This window comes from Schistocerca americana, chromosome 3, assembly GCF_021461395.2.
Source record: "Schistocerca americana isolate TAMUIC-IGC-003095 chromosome 3, iqSchAmer2.1, whole genome shotgun sequence".
Classification (NCBI taxonomy): domain Eukaryota; kingdom Metazoa; phylum Arthropoda; class Insecta; order Orthoptera; family Acrididae; genus Schistocerca; species Schistocerca americana.
In genome coordinates, this window is record NC_060121.1 from 524552072 (window position 1) to 524576146 (window position 24075).

The 24075-nt window shown below is 37.9% G+C and overlaps 2 protein-coding genes across 4 annotated transcripts in view; one reads left to right on the forward strand and one right to left on the reverse strand.

Annotated features, from left to right (window-relative positions):
- LOC124605430 (zinc finger protein 569-like) overlaps window positions 1–10500 on the reverse strand; it is a 138335-nt gene extending 127835 nt beyond the window's left edge. For all 3 annotated transcript variants that reach the window (XM_047137092.1, XM_047137093.1, XM_047137091.1), the window contains exon 1: window positions 10173–10500. The gene's annotated coding sequence lies outside the window, so the exon portion shown is untranslated. The remainder of the gene's footprint in view (window positions 1–10172) is intronic.
- Window positions 10501–20821: 10321 nt separating this feature from the next.
- Window positions 20822–24075, forward strand: part of LOC124605605 (threonylcarbamoyladenosine tRNA methylthiotransferase) — a 120962-nt gene continuing 117708 nt past the window's right edge. Inside the window, exon 1 of the mRNA XM_047137401.1 lies at window positions 20822–20978. The gene's annotated coding sequence lies outside the window, so the exon portion shown is untranslated. The remainder of the gene's footprint in view (window positions 20979–24075) is intronic.

Sequence of the window (24075 nt, forward strand, 5' to 3'; positions counted from 1 at the left end):
GCGTACATGAGTAAGGAGGACCTTGTCGCATTGACATGGCTGGAAGTAGGTACGTCATGGATGTGTTGTGGGCTTTACTACATGGAGCTTATTGTCTGTAACTTCCAGCCACTCGTCTTCCCATCAATGCCTGACTTTGCACCTCAGCAGCGAGGTTACAGCACGCAAGAGAATGACACACTGAAATAACTGAGTATCATGACATACATCCTTGGTTGCTAGATCTGGCCTTTCGTTCCCTGCAATACCCATGTGTCCGGTTACCCAGTAGAAAGACACATCCTTCCCCAGTCATTGTAGTTGGGGGAGGGCATCCTGGATATTCTGGACAACTTTTTCTGCTGAGTACAAATGTTGGAGAGAGAGCACTAAGAAATTCGAGACATACAAGAAATTTAGCACTGGAAGAACGTCTCATCTGTTACAGGGCCCGCAAGATAGTATACAATTGGATCGTAGACAGTAAATCCTTGAGGCAGTTGAACATTGAGGACACAATCTGAGAAAACAACAGAGCAACCAATGGAGTCACCATGTTTAGACCCATCAATAAGTTGGATGATCATGGAGTTGTTGAATGGTGATTGCATAGGAGACCTATAGTTGGTCCCATTAGAATTGAAGAGGGAAGATCCACAGTATATCAAGGAGACTACCTATGAGACTAATGCAGAAAGCACTGAAGGCCAGCACCATGGCACGATGATGGACGGGGTCTATCAATTTCAAAGCCAAAATGAGTCATAAACCTGGCAGCCACAATACAGTCAGGATGAGACCAGGGCCTGGTAAATACAAAGAAGAATAGCTCAATCTGCACCCCATGAGGCATGGGCATAGAGACAGAGAGTGATAAGCTTCTGAATGCCATTAGTGTTTAGTTGACAAATATCATGCAGCCAAGTCAGATTTTTATCAAATAGGAGGCCTAAAAACGGGACTGTTCAACAATTTCCATGTGGTGGGTAACCAAGCAGAGTTTTGGGACAGGATGGACACTGGCATGATGAGGGAAATGAGTGACTCACAATTTTGCAGGCGAGAAATGGAAACCATGGGAATGGGTCCATGCAGAGGCTTGTCAGAAGGCACCTTGGTGAAGGTGACCCAACAGAGGTCACTAGTCCATTAATAGCGATGAGGAAGATTGTGACACTTAGAACAGAGCCCTGTGAAATACCCTTCTCTTGGACCAGTGGAGAGCACCGTGAAGTACCAATTTGAACCTGGAATGACTGGTAGGATAAAAACTGATGACTAAAACTAGGCAGGGAGCCTCAAAAGATCCACTTATGGAGGTTAAGTAAAATATGATGGCACCAAGCAGCGTCGTACGACACAAGTAAAAAAAAAAAAAATACTACAATGAGGTTTTTGTATTTCAAGAAAGACTAGAGAACCCTGTATAATCTGTGTGAAGTCATGCTTTCGAGCAGATTGCAGATCATTTTGCTGAGGCTAGTCATTCAGCAGCTTTCAAGAGATGGGTTTTTGCCTTGCTTAAGGACTGGGATGGCAACACTATCTCACCATCGCGTAGGGAAGACTCTCATGAGCCAAGTGCACTTGAAGACCCTGAGCAGATGTAACCTCTGAGTAACATTTCGGTGTTGGATCATCTGATTATGAATTGAATAAGGGCCTGAGGCCGCACCATAAGACAAGACAAAACAAGAGCCTGAAGCAGTTCCCAGGCAAAGATTCATTATATGACTCATCTTGTCAGTGTGTGTGTGTGTGTGTGTGTGTGTGTGTGTGTGTGTGTGTGTGTGTGTGTGTGTGCCGCCGGATAAAAAGAGGAAGCTAATGCTACCACAAACCAGATCACAAGGTGTTCAGCAATAACCAACACACTGGTGCAAGGATCAAGAATGACTATGGAGCCTGGCCCACAGGTGGAATGAAGAGGCACACATTCCCAGGGAGAAGACATAGCACTCCCAGTATTCCTTCTTATTATGTTCGATTAGATAGTGAGTCACAGTGCAAAGTTACTTAAAAGTGATACAGTTGGTCTGCAGAGAATGTCACCTGAAACGTTGCAGCACTCTTTGGCAATCCTGAACAGCTATTGCAAAGTCTTTGGTCCACCATGGCACCGGCAATAGAGGGGACCTGTAGAAAGGAGAGCAGCATTTCCAGCGGGGTTGGGAGATTGTGTGGAGACGTCTCGCGCAATCCCATCGTAGCAATCTGACAGAGATGGGACAAAGGTAATGGCAGAAGCATACACCTGCCAGACAGCTCTTTGAGGCAACCAATGTGGTAGTTGGTCCATCTGACAGCAGCAAGGAAGTGATGGGATCACCTGCAAGTGGTCACTGTTATAAAGATTGTCATGTAGTGACCAAAGCAGTGAAGCTGCAAAACTGGGGGAAGAGATCATTAAATCAATAGCTGGAAAGGTGCCAAGTGCAGCACTGAAGTTGGTAGGAGTACCATCACTGAGGAGACATAGATCATGGTCAGTAAGAAACTTGCCAAGTACAAGCCCTCTACAAAGTGAAGTGTACTCCCCACAAGGAGAGCAGCATGCGCTGAAATCCCCTAGTAAGGGAAAAGGAAGGGAATGTCGTTCGAGTAAGGTGGCCAATCCAAAGTAAATAAGTGGCCTACCTGGAGGCATGTAAACACTGTAAATGGGGATCACTGAGGTCAATTGCAATCACACCACTGTCACTTCCAATGTGGGAATCCACTCACTGACCATATTTGCGCAAACAAATGTACAGCACACCTCCAGATGTCATCTCAGAGCCAGCACAATTCCAACAGAATGCCCAATAGCCACTGAGCATTGGAGAATGGTCATTAGTAAAGTGTGTTTCTTGTAGAGAAACAGAAATTGCAGAAGAGGAGAAAAGAAGATGTTACAGTTCTGGTAGGTGACTGTAATATCCATTACTGACCATGATCTATGTCTCCTCAGTGATGGTACTCCTACCAACTTCAGTGCTGCACTTGGCACCTTTCCAGCTATTGATTTAATGATCTCTTCCCCCAGTGATGATCATGTTACAGGCATCCAGGTTAGGAGTGAAGGTGCCAGGAGGACAGGTCACATCCCAGGACCACTGCCTGTCACCAATGGGGTGGAACCAGATCAGTGAGCATTAGTTCAGAAACCAAGAGCATGAAGGATTTGGTACCTCGAGGTCATGAGTGTAGTCTTGCCCTATTTCCTTTTCGTGGATTTCTGGGGAAAGAGGTCGCAGAGGAAGCCCTGTCACTAGTACAAACTGGAAGACCTGAATGTCCGGTTAGGTGCAGGGAATGGTTCTCGAAGATGATGTTGTAGAAACCACAAGAGAGGAGAGAAATGGGAAAACTTATTTCGAAAAAACTGAGGCTGTGACTTCTGCGTAATTGGATGTCATATTAACAGGATGTAGGTGTTCATCATGTTTTACATACCCTAGTATACAGCAGGTGCTGAACACATTTATATTCCTGTATTTTCTTTTCTTTCTTGAAGACTGAGAAAATCAGTGAATGTGGAGAATGTTGTTTGGTGAAATTGACACACAAAGGTGATTGTTCACAAGGACTTCTTTGTGGACTGATCATCCGCAGTCACCACATTTTTGGTCCACCATGCAGTAGCATTACATATGACCAAAGTGTAAGCATTAGAAACAAATCACGGGCAGTAGGACATAAGGTTTCATGCCACACCTGTTATCAGACTAACTTTTTCTGGAAGGACATTTCCTTCAAAGACTAAGATAAGGACACCTGTATCTATTATATTATCCTTGGGACATTTTTGGACATATCAGACAAAACCACTTGCTTCACCACCCAAGATTAGTCTCTAGCTCTGTTTGTCGCATAAGGTCTCAGTGGAAGATCGTTCCCTGGACCATATTCAAAGTTTTGTATGGAGCACTGGTTACTGGTATGTTGCCCAGTGCTTTCACATGCCCAAAGAGCAGTAGATCATGTAGCAGGCGAGGCTTTAATCAATAGTGATCCATAGTGTAATTTTCTTAATTACTCAACTTCTTGAAATTTATTTTCAATATGCTTCGCAAAAAATAATAGCTTTGTCGCAGTAAAAATGTCCCCATAAGTTTGAGTGCATATTAAATATTGAATAAATTGTTTTTCTCCCAGAAAGCTGGTTTGTTGTCTTCCCATGGGGTAGCCATGGTAGGGAAAGCAGTAGAGTTGTATCTATCCACACTCAGTTTCAGTTGTTGTCTACAGATATGGCCAGATCAGAACAGCCATTGTCCTAAGGTAATTTAGTATGTTCCATGTGTGAAATATCCACCCTGATGTCACCTATACCAATCACGGGGTCTTCTCATGGGTGCCACCCAGCCACATTTAATGTGGAAAATGTCCATCCTGATGCCACCTATACCGATCATGGTGTCTTCTCATGGGTGCCACCCAGCTGCAGTAACAGCCTTTTGACATGATGGCTTTTGCAAGGGGTCCTGATGCCCCAGCAAAACAGACATCCACTCCTTGGCATGCATAGGGAGCTAGGGGCTCAGGCATCAGCAGTGTGATCCCTGTGTTGTCAGGGGCTCAACTGAGAGGGTACATAATGGATCCTAACACACAGGATCAGCCACCATGTTCCCTTTGAAGTGCAAATAAGAGCCATCACAGGTAGTGAATGCTACGATCTTCTCTACTGCATACCGTAGGTGCTACTGAAGGTGTTCCTCCCCAGCCGGTCCACAATACAGGAAAATTTGGAAAGTGACAGTCAAACCATGAAGGGAACCACAAATTACTTAAGCCAAAAGGTATTGAGTGAAAGAATACTCAAAGAAAGGAGGGCAGTACCTAGGGAATAGTCAGATCGACATCAAAGGCTGTCATCGTGACAAAGAGAACAAGAGAAAGGAGGATAGTCGGAAATGAGAGACTGTATTACAAGGAAAAAAGGGGGAGGGGGTGGACTACTCCATCCTTGCATCCTGACTTTGTCCTGGATTCAATCTCAATTAAGAACTTTACATCTATACTCTGTGAACAATTGTGAAGTGCCAGGAAGAGGGCATATCCCATATAACGGTTATTAGGGCTTTTTCCCATTCCATTCATGCATGGGGTATGGGAAAAGTAATTGTTTAAATGCCTCTGTGCATGCTATAACTAACATATTCTTACCCTTACGATCTGTCTGGGAGCAATAATTAGGGGATTCATCAAGTACAGCCGCTTCTTGAGACTTCGTTCGTAGACTTCGTTTGGATAATTTCCATCTATCTTCAAAAGTCTTTTTTTCTTTTTCCCCGTCATTCTCAATCACGCTATTCACTGCTCTTCTCCCTAACCTACCTTTAATGCCCACTTTATCATTATCGTATCTGGACTGAAGGCAGCACAATGCTTACCAGTGTACCATGTATGAGATCACCCTCTGAAGTCGCCCCCCTCCCCCCCCACCTTTGTTTACCCTTATTTTCACTACAGGAGGGTCCATCTCATCCTGGGTTCTGACTGACCTGCCCTTCTTCTTTAACCTTCCCCAGCCCTATCCTTCTTTCCTTCCTGAGAAAGGAACAATTAGTTCCTTGAGTTTGGAAGTGATCCAGCACTTTTACAGACTTTCAAGAGCATCCATGAGTTGTTGAATTCCTGATGGAAATTACTGCTGAGCAATTCTGTTTCAAAATGTATTACTTATGGAATGTTAATTTATTTTCACCTAATCGTGTTTTTTTATTAATACCTAAAACTACACAAAAACTGAAAGAAATATCTGAACACTGTATTTTCTCTGTGTTGTTTGTTACTGCGCTATCTTAACAGGTAAAGTATGACTTCTCTTCAACTTTTATTTATTCTTGTCGTCTTCAGTCTAAAGACATGCATGATGCAGCTGTCCACACTAGTCTACCCTTTGCAAGCCTCTTCACCTACAATATAATAACTGCAACCTACAGTGATTTGTATCTCCTTATGGTAGTCAAGCCTTGGTCTCTGTTTACAATTTTTAACCCCGACACTTCTCTCCAGTAGCAAATTGACAGCTCCTTGATGCCTCTGGATGTGTCCCATAAAAGTAATTCCTTACTTTAGCCAAGTTGAGCCACAACTGTCTTTCGTTTCAGTATCCCCTCATTAATTATCAGATTCAGCCATTGAATCGCCAGCATTCTCCAGTAGCACCAATTTCGAAAGCTCTTTATTCTCTTCTTGTTTGGACTGTTTATCATCCACATCTAACTTCCCTGCAACTCTATACTTCAGACAAATGCCTTCAGAAAAGTCTTTCTAACATTTACATTTATATGTGATGTCAAATTCTCTTTTTCAAAAATTCTTTTCTCACTATTGCCAGTCTCTATTTGGTATCCTCTCTACTTTGACCACCTTCAATTATTTTGATGCCCAAATAATAAAATTAATCAACTACTTTTAGTGTTAGTGTTATCTTTTTACTGGTCCTAGTCTCTTTACCCATTTCATTGGCAGTTGCCTGCATTCTTTTATCTCTCAAAGCTGCCCACTCATCTTCTATTGTATTCTTACCCCCTGTTTCAGTCAGTTGTTGCTTAATACTCTCTTTGAACTTTTGGTAAGTTCTGCCTCTTTCAATTTATCAACACCCCATCTTAATTTACTACATTTTTTCAATTTTAATCTGAAACTCAACAACAAATTATGTTCAGATGCCACATCCACACCTGAAAATGTTTAGAAATCTCTGTATTATCATTACGTAATATATGTGAAATCTTCCAGTGTCTCCAAGTCTATGTCACATATAAAACCTTCTTTCATGATTCTTAAAACATGTACTAGCAACGATTAAACCCTCAGCATCACCCGACTTAATTCGACTACATTCCATGATCCTCGTTTTGCTTTTGTTGATGTTCATCTTATATCCTCCTTTCAAGACACTGTCCATTCCGTTCAACTGCTCTTCCAAGTCCTTTGCTGTCTCTGACAGAATTGGTTAATGTCACAGTTGACTTGCAAGAGTTTGTATGCTTGTGCGAAACTTGTGGCAATGAAAATATACTGAACTGAAAGTATTATGAGGGTACCGAGTTATTTCAAGAGAGAGAGAGAGAGAGAGAGAGAGAGAGTCTTTTTTTTAATTCCTCTAACCAGCATTATTGAGAGAGAGAGAGAGAGAGAGAGTCTTTTTTTTTTTTTTAATTCCTCTAACCAGCATTATTTCTTTGGAGAAGAAGTTGTGGAGACAGACACAGCCGCATATCCAGAGAATAGGATCCGCTAAATGTTTCAAGTAAGTCAACTGTAGTAAGAGAAGTGTGAAGTTCGCAATCCAGTTTTGCACAGCTTCTCTTGTTGCCGAAACTGTTAGAATATTCTTTTGAAAACTTCTCCAATGCTTGAAGTTTTGATTCCTCTGCTGGGATCTTCAGGATTCCACTTGTATGTTGACCACTTCTCTTCTTTTTCCTACAATGAAATTCCAGTTCTCCACGTAATTAAATTTGCTTCCCCCCTAGCTATCTGGATAATTTATCTTATCCCATCATCCATTCTTTCAATGTCTTCAGCATCTGTGGAGTTAGTAGGCATATAAACATGCAATACTGTGGTGGATATTGGCTCTGTGTATATCATTGATACTATAGTGTGTTCACTACACTGCTCACAGTGCTTTACCTGTATTCCTGTTTTCTTACTCATTATTAGATCTACTATAGCATTTCCCCTATTTGATTTTGCATTTATGACAAAATACTCAGCCAAACATAGTTTCTATTCTTTGTGTCAATGCACTTCACTAATTCCCACTATATCTAATCTCAATCCAGGCATTTCTCTTCTTAAATTCTCTAATACACTCACTTCTTTCTTTATTTGTGTGAGAAGTACACTAAAATGAACACATCTATGATACACACAAAGAAAACTATACAGTATTCACCCAGAATTGGGCAACTTTGATAGCAATGGGTGCCGCAGATGTTAAGTCCTTCATGCTACAGCTGGTTGGGCATGAGTTACATTTGAAGGGATGCCGGGTTGTCTGCAATTCACTGCATTCACACAGTGTTGTGTTGGCAGTTGGAAGTTCCACTTAAGGAGACTGTCCCTCGATCTTGCGACTTTGGTCCGCAATCTGTTCGAGGACTTCCAGATGACCCACTTCTGCATGTGTCCAGGCGGCAAGGATTCTTGTGGTATCATCCAGTTTGACAGATGTTGGCATCTTTCTTTCCACTTGGTGAGTCAGGTTGCCATGGCTGATTCTTCTAAGGGCTGTGAAGTTGTTAGGAAACTCTTCCTGGACTTCAGTCTTGGCTTGGCAGGTTGATGTCCAAAGGGTGGATGTGAGCACCTACTAACTTGATCAAGGGCTGTAACACTCCATATTCCCCACAGAAGACAAGTTTTGTTTTTCCTGTGTGGTCTCTGCTTGAAGATCCAAATGGGTGAGTATTTTAGCTCTGCAATATTTTACTATTGAGGAGACCATCATCATTAAGACATAAATAGTTTCCCTTTGCTTTCACCCACTCACATTAGGCCTCCCCTAAGGAAGAAAGGCCATTTTTTTGTCCTGTTACATTGAAATTACACACTGTCATCCTATAGTGCCACTTGCTGTCATTTATCAGCTTCTGTAGGTTTTTGTATAGGAACTCTATCTCTTTAGCAGAGTACAAGCACACTAAAGCATATACTTTAAATGATTTGGGTCTATGTTTATTTTCAACATATCTTTCTATACGGTCTGAGATTCCTTCAATATGTGTAACACTGCTTTTAATTTTCTAATACAACCCACAGCTACATTTTCTCCAGTTCTAGAACTGATTTTAATATACTAAATCTCAGTTTTTTTCCTGACCATCTAATTATTTTTATATTCCCGTATTTGATCTTATACAAGTCAACTGACAACTCTACTGACCCATCTTCAGATACTTACTGCAATTGTTACTAAACAAAAAGTCCTCAGAAAAATTGGGTTTTTATGGTAAATGACAGTGTCTATGCAGCCAAATTTTATGCAGCAAGCTGGTAATGCCCCATGATCTTACACATCCACTGCCAAGGTTCCTTTAGTTTGTTACTTCCTATGTTCTTTCACCTGAGTTGGACGGCCGATCTCCCAGAACTTTACACATTGCAGCAGGGCCTAAAACAACCCAATCCATGCTACAGTAATCTGTCGGGGCCCTTAAAGTTTGGCAAGGGAAGAGAACAGGGCTAAAGTTCAGCAGAGCTCTAAGCAGAGTAACTTCTGCAACCTTGCAGTGTATATGCCAATTAATAACTGCATCCTTAAAGGAAAATGGCAAACTGATGTGTTAGATCTACATAGTGACATAAAGAGCACATCAATGAAAGGAACAAATCAAACTAAAATTTAAATGAAGTAGGGCCTAGGCCTACTTCGAGGGCCATGCACTGCCAATATAGAAAGCAGAAGTTTGACTTAACAATATGATTGACTACCTATTACATATATGGAGTACTCTGAACAGTCTGACAATCACTTAACAAGTATGATCACACTGTAATATGGCACAAAAAATAGCAGTGGAGTTGAGACAGAATTCTTGAAAACGTTTATGGGATCCACGAGGCTTCGGTAAAAGAAGATCATAGACTGGAGATTACACTGAGAAGATCGAAGATTATGCTGACAGGGAATGCAGTAAAGTGCACCAATCTGTTGCATACGTTGCTAATGTAAGGTAGGCTATATATTTGAGAATGAACCACATGAGTTTTGGTTAACTGGTAGGATGCTGGTACATTATATTTAAATACGAAAGAGCAGGATTTTAATTTGCATACTGCACAAAAGTGTTGTTTGGATATGCAAAGAACGGAAAAATGTCTATTACTCTGCCAATGTTCATGTTTAGGCTTGTCTAATACACTGTAGAGGGTGACATAAATGTTGAACTTGGTGGAACTCAAAGAAATACAGATAATATCTCGTGAGAACTCACAAGGGAAACGGCATATTTTCTGTGCAAAACCTACGAATACGAGTAAGTGTCCTACATACTTCTCCTACTAGTATCGTGTGGACAAGTAAGAATTGATACAAGAGGACTCTTTCTTAATGGAATTGGAAGAAATAGCAATGCATGATACAACCTAAACAAAACCATTGGGAGCATTTATCAAAACACACACACACACACACACACACACACAAACACACAAAGAGTTACTATTAAGCAGTATAATTTGTACAGTACCTGACAATGTTTCGAAAGCTGATTCTGCAGAATGGGTACTATTCCCTTCGTGTTACGGTGCATGCAAGAAGTAGTAACAGTCGAGTTCTATAGACATTACAAAATGTCAGACAGAAAGAAATCGTATATTATCCGCCAGCGCTATATCTTGTGAATGAAAAAATCACAGATTTCAAAAGATACAGCGAACTCATAAACACAGCTTTTGAAAACATAGTTTCCCGTTAATGCGTACTTGTTCCATACACGTCTGTTCGCACACACCATCCTCTCTTACTCATTGCTTTCTTCTCGTGCCTATTACTAAACATAAGCAACACGTACCAATACAAAACATACCAAAGATTGTATAGCAACACCAAAGACATATACACGGTAGCCATTCGATATTCAACACTTTTCCGTCTACTTCGTAGCATGTGTTGCAGGACAGGCGTCTAAAGCTAGCGAAATGAGGGATGCTCAACTACCGGACCTACCGATAGATGGCTCTACCAGCTGATTACTATCGTCTGTATTGCCCGCCATATTTGAATTTGCCAAGAAGTTTCTCTCGGTCTGTACGGTGTATAAGGAATTAAGGATTATCGAAATGGTGATTTCTTGTTCCGCTTTCAATTGTGCGAAGCGATGGAGTAAGGAAAGTGACTTACCATTTCACAGGTGATAAGACTGCCGATACAATACGACAACAATACAAACTTAGTGCGTTTGCTAATTCGATGTTTTTGAACAGGTTTCCTCTAAAGCACCCAGAGCTGCTAAAGAAGTGGATTACTTCCGTGAAGCGGAAAGATTTTAAACCTAAGTCTTGCAGTTTTCTTTGCGGAAACCTTTTCCCACAAGATGATTACGTAGTGAGCCCTGGAACGTGGAAGAAACGTCTCAGATCCGAAGCAGTGCCATCAATTTTTGACTTTCCGACACATTTGATGCCACCAAATAAGCAGCCACGACGACATTTTAGGATTTTGAGTGACTACGATGCTTCTCCATTTGAGGTAGCTAATTAATTTCCTTGCTATGTGTGTGGTTTTGACTTTTGTGAATTTATTTCGTACGGACACAGATGGGCTACATAGGTCTACGCAATGTTGTAATACAGTTCCATATTTTTGTTTTTCGCGTTCTGTCCTGGAATCCGTGCTTGATTTGCCCTCTGCAGAAGCTACTGATTGCGTGGAGAATGTTGTCAATGAGAATTCTTCCGTGGAAAGCATGTCCCATTTATCCAATGCAGAAGCTACGAATTGTGTCGAAATCGTTAGTATAAGGATGTTTTCACACCCCCAAAGTTTTCTTATAATATTTTTTCATCAAGCCTTGAGTTATTTCAATCATATATAACGAAATTGTTTCTTTATTTCAGAGTGCAGTTGGTTCTCAAGTAATTGATTGTGGTATACAGCCGAAAGTAGAAATGGAAGACAAGCGACCGAAACTTGCAATTTTTTCTCAGACATTGTGCACGAATTAAAACGTAAACTGAAGTGTGTCCGTGAAAAACTTCGAAGAAGAGAGAAGAAAGTGTTTTCCATGGATGACATCATAAGTTCATTGAAGGAGAAGGGGCATCTTCCTGAATAGTTACATAACTTCCTCAATCATCAGAAAGGAACACAAGTGGAATTAGTGTGCAATTTAGTGGACAACTCTCTCTCGTCAAAGGGTAATAGATACACAACAAATGTGAAAATGTTTGCGATGACTGTGTACTTTTATTCACCAGCAGCATATGAATACCTGCAAAAATTAATGCCTCTGACCCATAAATCATTGATTCCCAAAAGGGGGGCAAGTGTCGACTGTGAAACTGGCTTCTTAAAAGATGTTTTTAAGTAGGCCTACATTGATTCGAACCCAATTGTAAGGGACCAGTTCAGCAATTCATGTCTAATTGTAGACAGTGTGGCACTTAGGAAGCAAGTAGTTTGGGACCAAGGAACTAAGCAATACACAGGTTTTTTAGAGTTTGGTGGGGAAGTGCCTCAGTCAAAAGAAGTAATAGAGGCATCTGAGGCTCTGGTTTTCATGCTTGTCTCTATTAAAGGCAAATTTATATGCCCGATTGCATATTTCTTTATCAACGGTGTACAGGCAAATAATCAGGCCACACTGATAAAATCCGCTTTAGAGAGGCTGCATAGTTCTGGCATTAGGGTTTGGTGTGTTACATGTGATGGCTGCAAGGTAAATATAAAAACTTTACGTACACTTGGCTGTACTTTAAAATTTTCCAAGGGTGATTTTAAGAGCTACAATGTTTATTGTATCTTGGGCATGTCTTATGATTAAGTTTGCCAGAAATGCTCAAGCAGAAGTATCTGCTATTGAGTCTCCAACTGGCATTATTAGATGGCATTTCGTTGAGCAATTGAACAAGGTACATCATCTCCAACTGGCACTATTAGATGGCCTTTCGTTGAGCAATTGAACAAGGTACAACAAGAAGAAGGTATGACATTTGCCAACAAACTATCAGGACAACATATAAGTTATGTAAATAGAAAAATGAATGTTTCATTAGCTCCACAGACTGAGTTCTAGTGTGACAGATAGTATAGAGTGTTTGAGGAGGGTTGGTGATCCAAATATTAAAGGAAGTGAAGCAACAGTAGAATTTTTGTATAATATTGATAGGATTATTGATATTCTGAACTCCAGAAATCCATTAGGTAAAGGGTATAAGAGCCCCCTGAGACTTGACAACAAATCTTATTGGCTTGGTATTTAAAAAAAAAAAAAATTAAATTAAAAAAAAAAATGGTTCAAATGGCTCTGAGCACTATGGAACTTAACAATTATGGTCAACAGTCCCCTAGAACTTAGAACTACTTAAACTTAACTAACCTAAGGACATACACAACACCCAGTCAACACGGTATTTTCAGACACACTGAAAATTATATCAAAAGCTTAAAAATCATTGGTGTTCCATTGCTGCTCCATGCAAGAAATATTTTTGCTTTTGGGATAATTTTCAATGTGCAATCAGTAAGGCACATAGCTCTGACAAGTATGCTTCGTGTTGAATCTCCTTTGAAGTATTTGCTAACATATAAACTGTCACAAGACCACATAGAGCTTTTTTTCCCCTGCATTCGGTCCAGATGTGGTTGGAACAACAATCCAAAAGCATACCAGCTCAAATGTGCCATGAGAAAGTTGCTCTTGGGTAACAGTGTCACTGCAATGAATGGGAATTGCTCAAATTTTAATGTGTGTTGTTTGCCACCTGTTTATGATTTTCATGCAAGAAAGCATATAGTAGAAAGTGATGAAAGTGCTGCAGAAAATGAAGTAGAGGAGTGGTGTGCACTTCTTGATGATAAGATTAAGTTCTCATTTCACAAGTAAAACATACTCAATTATATTGCAGGGTATGTGTCATTGCGCCTTTCAAGGCAGATCACATGTAAAGACTGTCTTCACATACTGAAGCCACCAGTAGTTAAATCTGCATTAGAACGTGATTCTCTCTATGCTTTTCCCAATATGGCCAATAAAAATGCATTTGTAAATTTTGTTAAACGGGGAAAACTGGTTAAAACAAGTGACTGCATGTACTCTGTTGTAGAATACTCAGAAACTCTTTCAGATGATTGTGACTGCTGGGGATATGTGACAAACATATACAGGCCAAGATTTTGCATTGTGTTAAAAATAAATTTGTAGATTACCCATTTCCTGCTCTTCATGATTACCGTTATGAAATTAGGATTGAGGACTTACATCAGACTCAACTTATTTGTAAGATTGCATCCCTATACTCCTGCATACGCTTAAAAACATGTGGAAAAAAAGCCTGCTGAGAAAATTTTAAACAACAAATCAAGTATAAGGCAGAAGTTAAATAAACTCATATTGTTTAATCATGTATAGTGCTCAAATTGGAAAAATTATGTTATGGGACATTCCATGCAGATGGGTGCGACATTTTGACAGATTTTTTAAAACTATTTTGTCCATAGATTTGTTGTTGTGTAATGATGAACTTCAAAAGATGAATCACATTGAAGTAAAATTAAGTCTTTACATCCTGTGTAGATATTGTAACAAAATTATAATTGTTTATTATACAAGCTTATTTTAAGATGTTTGGTGTTACAAAATATGCACTTGCATTAAAAACGGGTGATTTTTGTGAAATTAATGAAAAAAATGTGCTGAGACTTATTTGACAGATGGCTTTCAGTGTGAGAAAATATGTCCCTCAATAACTATGTTAACTTGAATTTTTCACTTTAAGAAAACAGTTTAATCACAGGATGGGTGTGATCTAATGAAGTATGCAGTGGCCCTATGTTTCAAACAGTAATGTTTGTGGATACTCTGCAACATAAGAGCAATAAAATTGTTACTCTGTTAATTCTTGTTTTAATACTTCCTATAATGAACACAATGTTCCAGTTGATCATAAGCATTCTTATTACTTTATAACCATTCTAGAATAAGGGGACCTGAGTCAGGCAAAACCTAATTTTCTGAATTTTGTCCTTATTTTGTTAGGATGTCTTTCTATTATATTTTCCTGTGGAAAGGAGTTTGGGGGGGGGGGGGGGGGAAGAGAATGCAAATAATCATATAGAATTATCTTTCTAGCATTACAAAGTACAGAATACAGTGATTACAGGTACACGTGGAAATCTAGGAAATTTCAGTATTCATGTTACATGCCTAATTTTCATCAACATTTACCTTAATTATACGGTTACACTTTTTGCTGATTTGAACTGTGTACTACATGTTAAAAAGATTTTGTTTGGTCATAGTAATAAAAGCATTTCATTTTGTTAGTTCTTATGTCCCATACGGAACTGAAATTATCGAGTTATGATGACAAAGGAAGGAAATAACATTAAGGAATCTTACTTCACAGAAATTATGTAACAATGGTTACACTTTTTGCTTGTTAACTTTAACATAAACCATTTAGTTTTCCATTAAGAGTGAAAGCAGTTGCACGAGTCACATAAAGAACAAAGTTTCCCACAGGGAAATAAAGTATTTTACGTTTGAATTATTGCAGACCCAAAGTATTGTGATCTTCATATTTCTAATTAAAAAAGTTTGTAACTCAAATTCACATACATTTTGGAATCTGTACATACATGTGTGTAGCAAGGTACTTTTCATGTGCCATGTGGAACCTTTAATTTTCTGGCTTAAATATAATTTATTTCATGAATTACCTTTAATACCAGCACTGTCTGAATACATTATTTACCATTTAGAAGAAGAAATGTTAGTGTACAGAATAACAAACCTCATGAAAAATGCGAGAGATTGTTCTGTACAGAACTTGGAATGGCTCGTAATCAATAGCAGGTAAAAAAGAAGGCTTCTATTAAACGTTCAAAGAAACCAGTCAGTACCTCTTAATTCGCCATAGAGGTGATACAGTAATAAAACAATTTACTTTTTTCAGAATTTCTGCTAAGTATTAAAAGTGTGAAGACGTATTCAATTAGTATTTGCTTTACCAATAACCTGTAGTACAAGCACACGTATAAGCAGATAATTATGGGAGTCAAGAGTTATGTTAAAATTAAAGATACTGACTATTATTACTTGCTCACAAAGCATTGTAGTTGCTGTACAATTTATGCTGTATGTGGTGTACCCAATGTGATTCCTGGAGTACATAATATTCTGTTATCCTGTGGGAGTGCACTGGTACCACAGCTACTGAAAGTACGTTTTGTTGTGGAATAGTTGTATCAGGTGTCTGTACCACAAAACAGATCTCCACTGTGACACCCTCATGTTCTTGGTATGTTATTAGCTATTATTACAGGAATACTCTTCACATGGAGGAGGAAGCATAGTGAGATTTTCTTTTTCATCATTTCCAACATTGTACACAACTTTCTTGCACTTTTATGTTATCACATTTTTCCCTTGATAATCGAAAAGAGAGAGAGGGAAAAAAAATTTAAGCAAGCTTTCATAACTGAGAACTCTACTTGCGTCATTTGTTATTTTCAAAATGTTACTCTCTTTCCCAATACTGTCCTATTTCTTCAAACCAATTTTGAATTTCTCAGATTATTACATATTATTTACTGTACATTGTCCACTAATACTTCTGTTGTTACCAGATAGTTTGTAATGTGGCACTACCTTTGTGCCACTGGTATTGGCTAGTGTACTTTTGCTGATAAGAAAATCGACTGGACTAGATTGTCCTGTCAGTATAGGACAAACTCAGACAATATGGAACTTTTTACAATAAATTTGCAATATAATGTCACCCTTGTCTCACACAGATTGTAGCAGCCATTGGGGTGCCTGTCTGGCCAGCTTCTGCAGCTTTCATTTTCAGGTTTGTTTTTTGCTTGGGCAGTATACTGACAACCACTCATTCCAGTGATTGACACCATGTCAAAGACTGGAACCAAGATTCACAGAAATAGAATTCTGTGGTTGCAAGTCAAAGTGTAATTAATTTTGCTCACTGACATGTTTTGAATTCAATTTTAAATTTGTTTGGGTGTCAGACTGGAAAATTACAGTTTTAAGACACGCCAACCTTAAAATTAACAGCTGTGATCGAGGTTATTTTCAACAACTTCCTTCACTCCCTACATCATCATGGATCAGTCCAATACAAGTCATGCATTTAAGAGGAGCCTTAATGTTGGGCTTTGAGTTTATCTCATTCAAATGTATTACTTGTCTCGTATCAAAGACTGAAGCACTGTTAAATACTGGTGCTTCTACCATATCACTCAGTTTAAATACACCGTGTCATGTACAGGCGTTAATAAAATCATGGCATTTAGATTAGATTAGATTAGATTAATACTAGTTCCATGGATCATGAATACGATATTTCGTAATGATGTGGAACGAGTCGAATTTTCCAATACATGACATAATTAGGTTAATTTAACAACATACTTAAGTTAATATAACAACTTTATTTTTTTGTGTTTTTTTGTTTTCCTTTATTTTTTATTTTTATTTTTTTTATTTTTTTTTAATATTTTTGTTTTTTTTCTTTTTTTTCTTAATTTATATCTAAAAATTCCTCTATGGAGTAGAAGGAGTTGTCATTCAGAAATTCTTTTAATGTCTTCTTAAATACTTGTTGGTTATCTGTCAGACTTTTGATACTATTTGGTAAGTGACCAAAGACTTTAGTGCCAGTATAATTCACCCCTTTCTGTGCCAAAGTAGATTTAATCTTGAATAGTGAAGATCGTCCTTTCTCCTAGTATTGTAGTTATGCACACTGCTATTACTTTTGAATTGGGTTTGGTTGTTAATAACAAATTTCATAAGAGAGTATATATACTGAGAAGCTACTGTGAATATCCCTAGATCCTTAAATAAATGTCTGCAGGATGATCTTGGGTGGACTCCAGCTATTATTCTGATTACACGCTTTTGTGCAATAAATACTTTATTCCTCAGTGATGAATTACCCCAAAATATGATGCCATATGAAAGCAATGAGTGAAAATAGGCGTAGTAAGCTAATTTACTAAGATGTTTATCACCAAAATTTGCAATGACCCTTATTGCATAAGTAGCTGAACTCAAACGTTTCAGCAGATCATCAATGTGTTTCTTCCAATTTAATCTCTCATCAATGGACATACCTAAAAATTTGGAATATTCTACCTTAGCTATATGCTTCTGATTAAGGTCTATATTTATTAATGGCATCATACCATTCACTGTACGGAACTGTATGTACTGTGTCTTATCAAAATTCAGTGAGAGTCCGTTTACAAGGAACCACTTAGTAATTTTCTGAAAGACAGTATTGACAATTTCATAAGTTAATTCTTGCTTCTCAGGTGTGATTACTATACTTGTATCATCAGCGAAGAGAACTAACTTTGCCTCTTCATGAATATAGAATGGCAAGTCATTAATATATAATAAGAACAACAAAGGACCCAAGACTGACCCTTGTGGAACCCCATTCTTGATAGTTCCCCAGTTTGAGGAATGTGCTGATCTTTGCATGTTACGAGAACTACTTATTTCAACTTTCTGCACTCTTCCAGTTAGGTACGAATTAAACCATTTGTGCACTGTCCCACTCACGCCACAATACTTGAGCTTGTCTAGCAGAATTTCATGATTTACACAATCAAAAGCCTTTGAGAGATCACAAAAAATCCCAATGGGTGGTGTTCGGTTATTCAGATCATTCAAAATTTGACTGGTGAAAGCATATATGGCATTTTCTGTTGAAAAACCTTTCTGGAAACCAAACTGACATTTTGTTAGTACTTCATTTTTACAGATATGTGAAGCTACTCTTGAATACATTACTTTCTCAAAAATTTTGGATAAAGCTGTTAGAAGGGAGATTGGACGGTAATTGTTGACATCAGATCTATCCCCCTTTTTATGCAAAGGTATAACAATAGCATATTTCAGTCTATCAGGGAAAATGCCCTGTTCCAGAGAGCTATTACACAGGTGGCTGAGAATCTTACTTATCTGTTGAGAACAAGCTTTTAGTATTTTGCTGGAAATGCCATCAATTCCATGTGAGTTTTTGCTTTTAAGCAAGTTTATTATTTTCCTAATTTCAGAGGGAGAAGTGGGTGAGATTTCAATTGTATCAAATTGCATAGGTATGGCCTCTTCCATTAACAGCCTAGCATCTTCTAATGAACACCTGGATCCTACTATATCCACAACATTTAGAAAATGATTATTAAAAATATTTTCAACTTCTGACTTTTTGTTCGTAAAGTTTTCATTCAATTTGATGGTAATACTGTCTTCCTCTGCTCTTGGTTGACCTGTTTCTCTTTTAATAATATTCCAAATTGTTTTAATTTTATTATCAGAGTTGCTGATTTCAGACATGATACACATACTCCTGGATTTTTTAATAACTTTTCTTAATATAACACAGTAGTTTTTATAATTTTTGATAGTTTCTGGGTCACTACTCTTTCTTGCTGTCAGATACATTTCCCTTTTCCGGTTACAAGATATTTTTATACCCTTAGTAAGCCATGGTTTGTTACAGGGTTTCTTACGAGTATATTTAACTATTTTCTTGGGGAAGCAGTTTTCAAATGCATTTACAAAAATGTCATGAAATAAATTATATTTTAAATTGGCATCAGGTTCACGGTACACCTCATCCCAGTCTAACTGCTGTAGGCTTTCCCTGAAATTTGCAATTGTTAAATTGTTGACTGAACGTACTACTTTGGAGGACTGTTTAGTATTGCTGAATGGAGCTATGTCATATATTGTAACTAGCTGTGCACCATGATCAGAAAGACCATTCTCAACAGGCTGAGCATTTATCTGGTTAAACTTATCTTGGTCTATAAAGAAGTTATCTATCAGTGAGCTGCTATCCTTTACCACCCGAGTAGGAAAATCAATAACGGGTGTCAAATTGAAAGAACCGAGTAATACTTCAAGGTCATTTTTCCTATTACCCTCTTTCAGAGAATCTACATTGAAGTCCCCACAAATAATAATTTGCTTCCCCCTGTCTGACAGACAGCACAACAAGGAGTCCAAATTTTTCAGAAATAGATGAAAATTTCCTGATGGGGACCTATATACAGTTACAATTATAAATGTGCCTTTATTTAATTTAAGCTCACAGGCACATGCTTCTATATGTTTCTCTACACAAAACTTTTTTGTTTCTATACTTTTTGCACAATGATAACTTTTGACATATATGGCAACTCCTCCTTTCTCCATATTTTCTCTCATTACATATGCAGAGAGCTTATAACCACTTACATTTACCTTATCCATATCAGTAACAATGTGATGCTCAGACAGGCATAGTATATCTATTTCATTCTCAGCTTCTAAATCTTCCAAACAAACCAGAAGCTCATCTACTTTATTCTTTAAACTCCCAATATTTTGATGAAATATACTTACATTATTTTTAATTATACTTTTATGAGAACCTTTCCTTATTCTAACATTTGCAGTACTCTCCTGCCTGAGTTTCTCATTGTGCTTAGGCCTAGTTCAAAGGGAGAGCCAAATTCGTAAGTGCATGTTGCAATTACAGTGTCAGCATGGCAATGCATCAATTCAGATAAAGAAAAATAACATTTTTTTCTGTTTATACGTAAGTAATACTTTAATAGTTCAGTTGTAATTTCTGTTGTCAGTAAAGATACCCCTCAGCAAACGATGTCAACTTTTTTTCAAGAGACGTCTTCACTGTTGTCCACACTTGATTTTCCGAATTATACCAGTAGTTAAAAGTTTCGGCAAGTAAGGTAATTTGTTGACCTCCATTGAATCTTAAATAGTGTTTTAAAATGGGCAAATAAGTAAAGCACTCATAAAATGGTAAACAATTTATAGGTCCGCTTGTCAAACTTTCAAAACACACTCGAATTTAGAAATTTCATAGCAGAACTGTCACTGTTTTTTCTCGCTAGATTAGAAACACTTCATTATGTTGATGTGTAGATATCTAGAACATCCAATATAAAATACTTATGAGGGCGCAGAACGAAAAACATTTTCATCCGTGTTTTGACACTTCGTTTGTTTGCCAAATTCAGATATGGCGGACACTCAATTATACAACGTCTTGCCGGCACGCGCTAGAGCCATCTATCGGTAGGTCCGGTAGTTGAGCATCCCTCATTTCGCTAGCTTTAGACGCCTGTGTGTTGCAGGTATATACAAACACCTTTCAGTGTTCACTGTTCGCGAGTACGTTGTTATTGCTGTCGGTAGAAGCAACATTACAGTCAGCGGAACTTGCGAAAGTGTTGTGTGGTGTGTAGTGCAGCTATCATCAGCAAAGGAAAAGGGTAATGAAATTATCCAAAGGTTAGTATACGAAGGGAAAATGGGTATGAAGTATTTACAGATGCAAATGTTTTATTCCACCGTTGAGCATATTTACACGCAATTGGTGTCGTCAGTGTTAACACAATAATAATAGTAATAATAATATAAACTTCGACATGACAGTTGTTATTAACTACAATATAATAATCCAAGATGGATACAATACACATTTGTGCAAATGTCAATAACAACAAGTAGTTTCGTAACAGATGAATTACAAGGTAAGTGAATTACTTAGTTCAGTGCATGACAAATAAATAATCAAACAGATAATTAACAACAAATACATGAAACAGTAATGAAATAGTTGCACAACGTGGTATATGTATAGTCTGCAGTTAATTTATAGTTAATTCTTATAAGGAAAGTGAGTCATTTGTCACATACTCAAGGAACTCTTTAGCGTAGCAAATTAGCCTACTTTACTTTTCATCCACCTCGAAAAAATAGTTTTAAATTTAGTTACCGGCACTGTGTAGGCATTTTCAGGTAATTTGTTTAAAAAGACAGGACCAAGATATTCGTAACTGTTATGTGTCTTTGCAGGCTTAGCATATGGCATATTAAGGGGAGCTGGAACGATCCATCACCTCATGTTAATTTTAGCAAATAGATGGAACATTTTTTTCTAAAATTATTAAAAATAGCTATTGCTCTAAAGTTTGGACTACATGTTCAGTGAATATTTCTCTGCAAAGTTATAATGCCATGTTAAGAAATATTTATTGGTTTTTGTTTTACAATTTTTTTAAAACATGTATATTTTTTTTCTCTAGAACTTTGCACTTTTTCTTCTATAACTCTTGAATTATACAATATTTTTTACAATTTGTTATAAAAATGAAGGAAAAGAAGTAAACATTATTGTGTATAAACTTCATTGATATACTGTCAGCAGTTTTTGAGAAAATGTTCCTCAAATATGGGAACTTCAAAGTTACGGGTAATGGCTTCCAAAGTTTTTTAATACATTCCTGTCCCATATGATGGATTATCAGCATCCTCTTCTTTTTCCAGTGTTAGTTTCCTTTTCACTGGTCTTTTCTTCCCTTTTGCTGCATGTTGTAGGCTTTTGTCTCTTTTTTCCTGCATCTCTTAGTCTTTCTTCATCAATTAGGCACATTGTGGAAATAGTGTTGTGTCCTGGTTGGAAACCTAAACGTTTAAGCACATCACATTTGATAATGTTTCCTTCATTGTATGTTGCCACTGCACCATACACTCCAAAATGCAATGTTTTTATCTGTACTAACACTTTTGGGAATTGTAATCCAAATTAAATTATTTACACTTACATTTGGCTTTTGTGTTTTCGCATTAAACACTTTTCCAATAAACTTGGCTGTGATAAATCTCTGAATATGGTCTTAATTACATCAATTACAGCATTTGGCAAACTGTTTTTATGGGCATATTCCTTTTCTGATTGGTACTTACACCATGAGTCATTCCCTGTGCGGCACAGTCCATGTTGTGGGTGCTCATTTGTTAATGCAGTAAGAAAAAATAATGCCCATACTGCTCTCCTCATATGCTCAATGCTTCTTGTATTTTGCCTAATTGCACACCCATAATACCTCTGCAATCCATCAATTGCTTCATCTGTCAATCTTGCTCTTCCTCCAAGGGTCTTACCATCACCAAGCTTCTGGGATCCTAATGTCTGCTTTAGTTTGCACAAGCGAGCCCCCATGCACTTCTGCGCATATCCAATGCACTCCTGTTTTTTAATGTGAATTTCATTGCCATAAGGTTTGAGTTCATCTGCAGCTTTATATCCTTCAGAATCACCATCTCCTAGATAGTTAGTGTATCGTACATTATACCACTCCTGTGATGTGGAAACGTTGCTTTCACTCCCTCTGCTTCCATCGGTCCACTCATGCCGTTAAAATTTGCTTCACAATTTTCACTATGTTCGTCCTTGGTATTGCCCTTATAGCTACAATGTTTTGAGAGAATAGCAACATCAATTACTTTCCAACTGTCTCCACTGGTAGCTGTCACAACTCGATTTAGAAATTTATGACCTCTATGTTGCCATGATCCATCTAAAGCAAAAGTTAAATCTCTACAATTCCCATTATCTGTCGTAGCTTCTCCAACTGCTTTCTTCATTGTTGCTTGAGCAATATCTTCAGCAGAAGATGCCACCAATTCATTATAAAATCCAAACTTGGTTGATGTTTTTGGCAAGTTCGTAATTCCACATAACATTGTCCCTGCAGCACTGCCCTTGCCAATGCAATGCAAGCCATACACTAGCCTAACATTTATATCATACACTTTCTTTCCACTATTACTACTACAAGGAATACTGTTAGAATTACAAAACGAAACTTCTGCAACACATTTGTTAGTCTTCAATAACATTTTACATGCCAAACCAATGTGTGAAGTTATTTTGAATTCCAGTCCTCTCTCTCTTTTTTTTTTTTTTTGCAAACTTAACATAATACGTTATGCTTCAAAATATTAGAGAGCAAGGAAATGTTAATTATTTCATTCACATCATTACTATCACTTTCATAGTTTTCAAATTTTTCTTTGCTATCACAAAGTTTCTTGCTAGAAGAAGTTCTGTCACATTCATTTGGAGTAGTCGGTGAAGCAGTCTGAGCAGCATCTCCCTTCGAAACAACAAAAGATTTCTTCTTCCATCCATTGTGCCTTTTCTTAAACACTTGATTGCTGATGCGGGGCATATTGATATCCACAAACCAAATATGTAAAACAGGTTCAAGCAAAATTTGTCAAATACACAAAATTGAACTGCTAAACAACACAAAGCAAACTCCGCAAGTCAACACACATGGTATAGCGTTTATGTTTACCGATATGAACAGTCACTTGTCAAAGAGATAAAGCCATACAACATTGGAAAACAAAACACTGTCTAATTCCGCAAAGATACCCTGCTTGCAGCCAGTGAGCGGCGCCGTCAGAGGTGACACACCAAGTTGCTACAACCGTTTACACGGCACATCAACTTTGCAGCGATAAAAAACACACTTAGAAGGTGAAACTTGATTTGTTTCATTTAGAAAACTACAAATAATTTTATAATGGAAAAAAA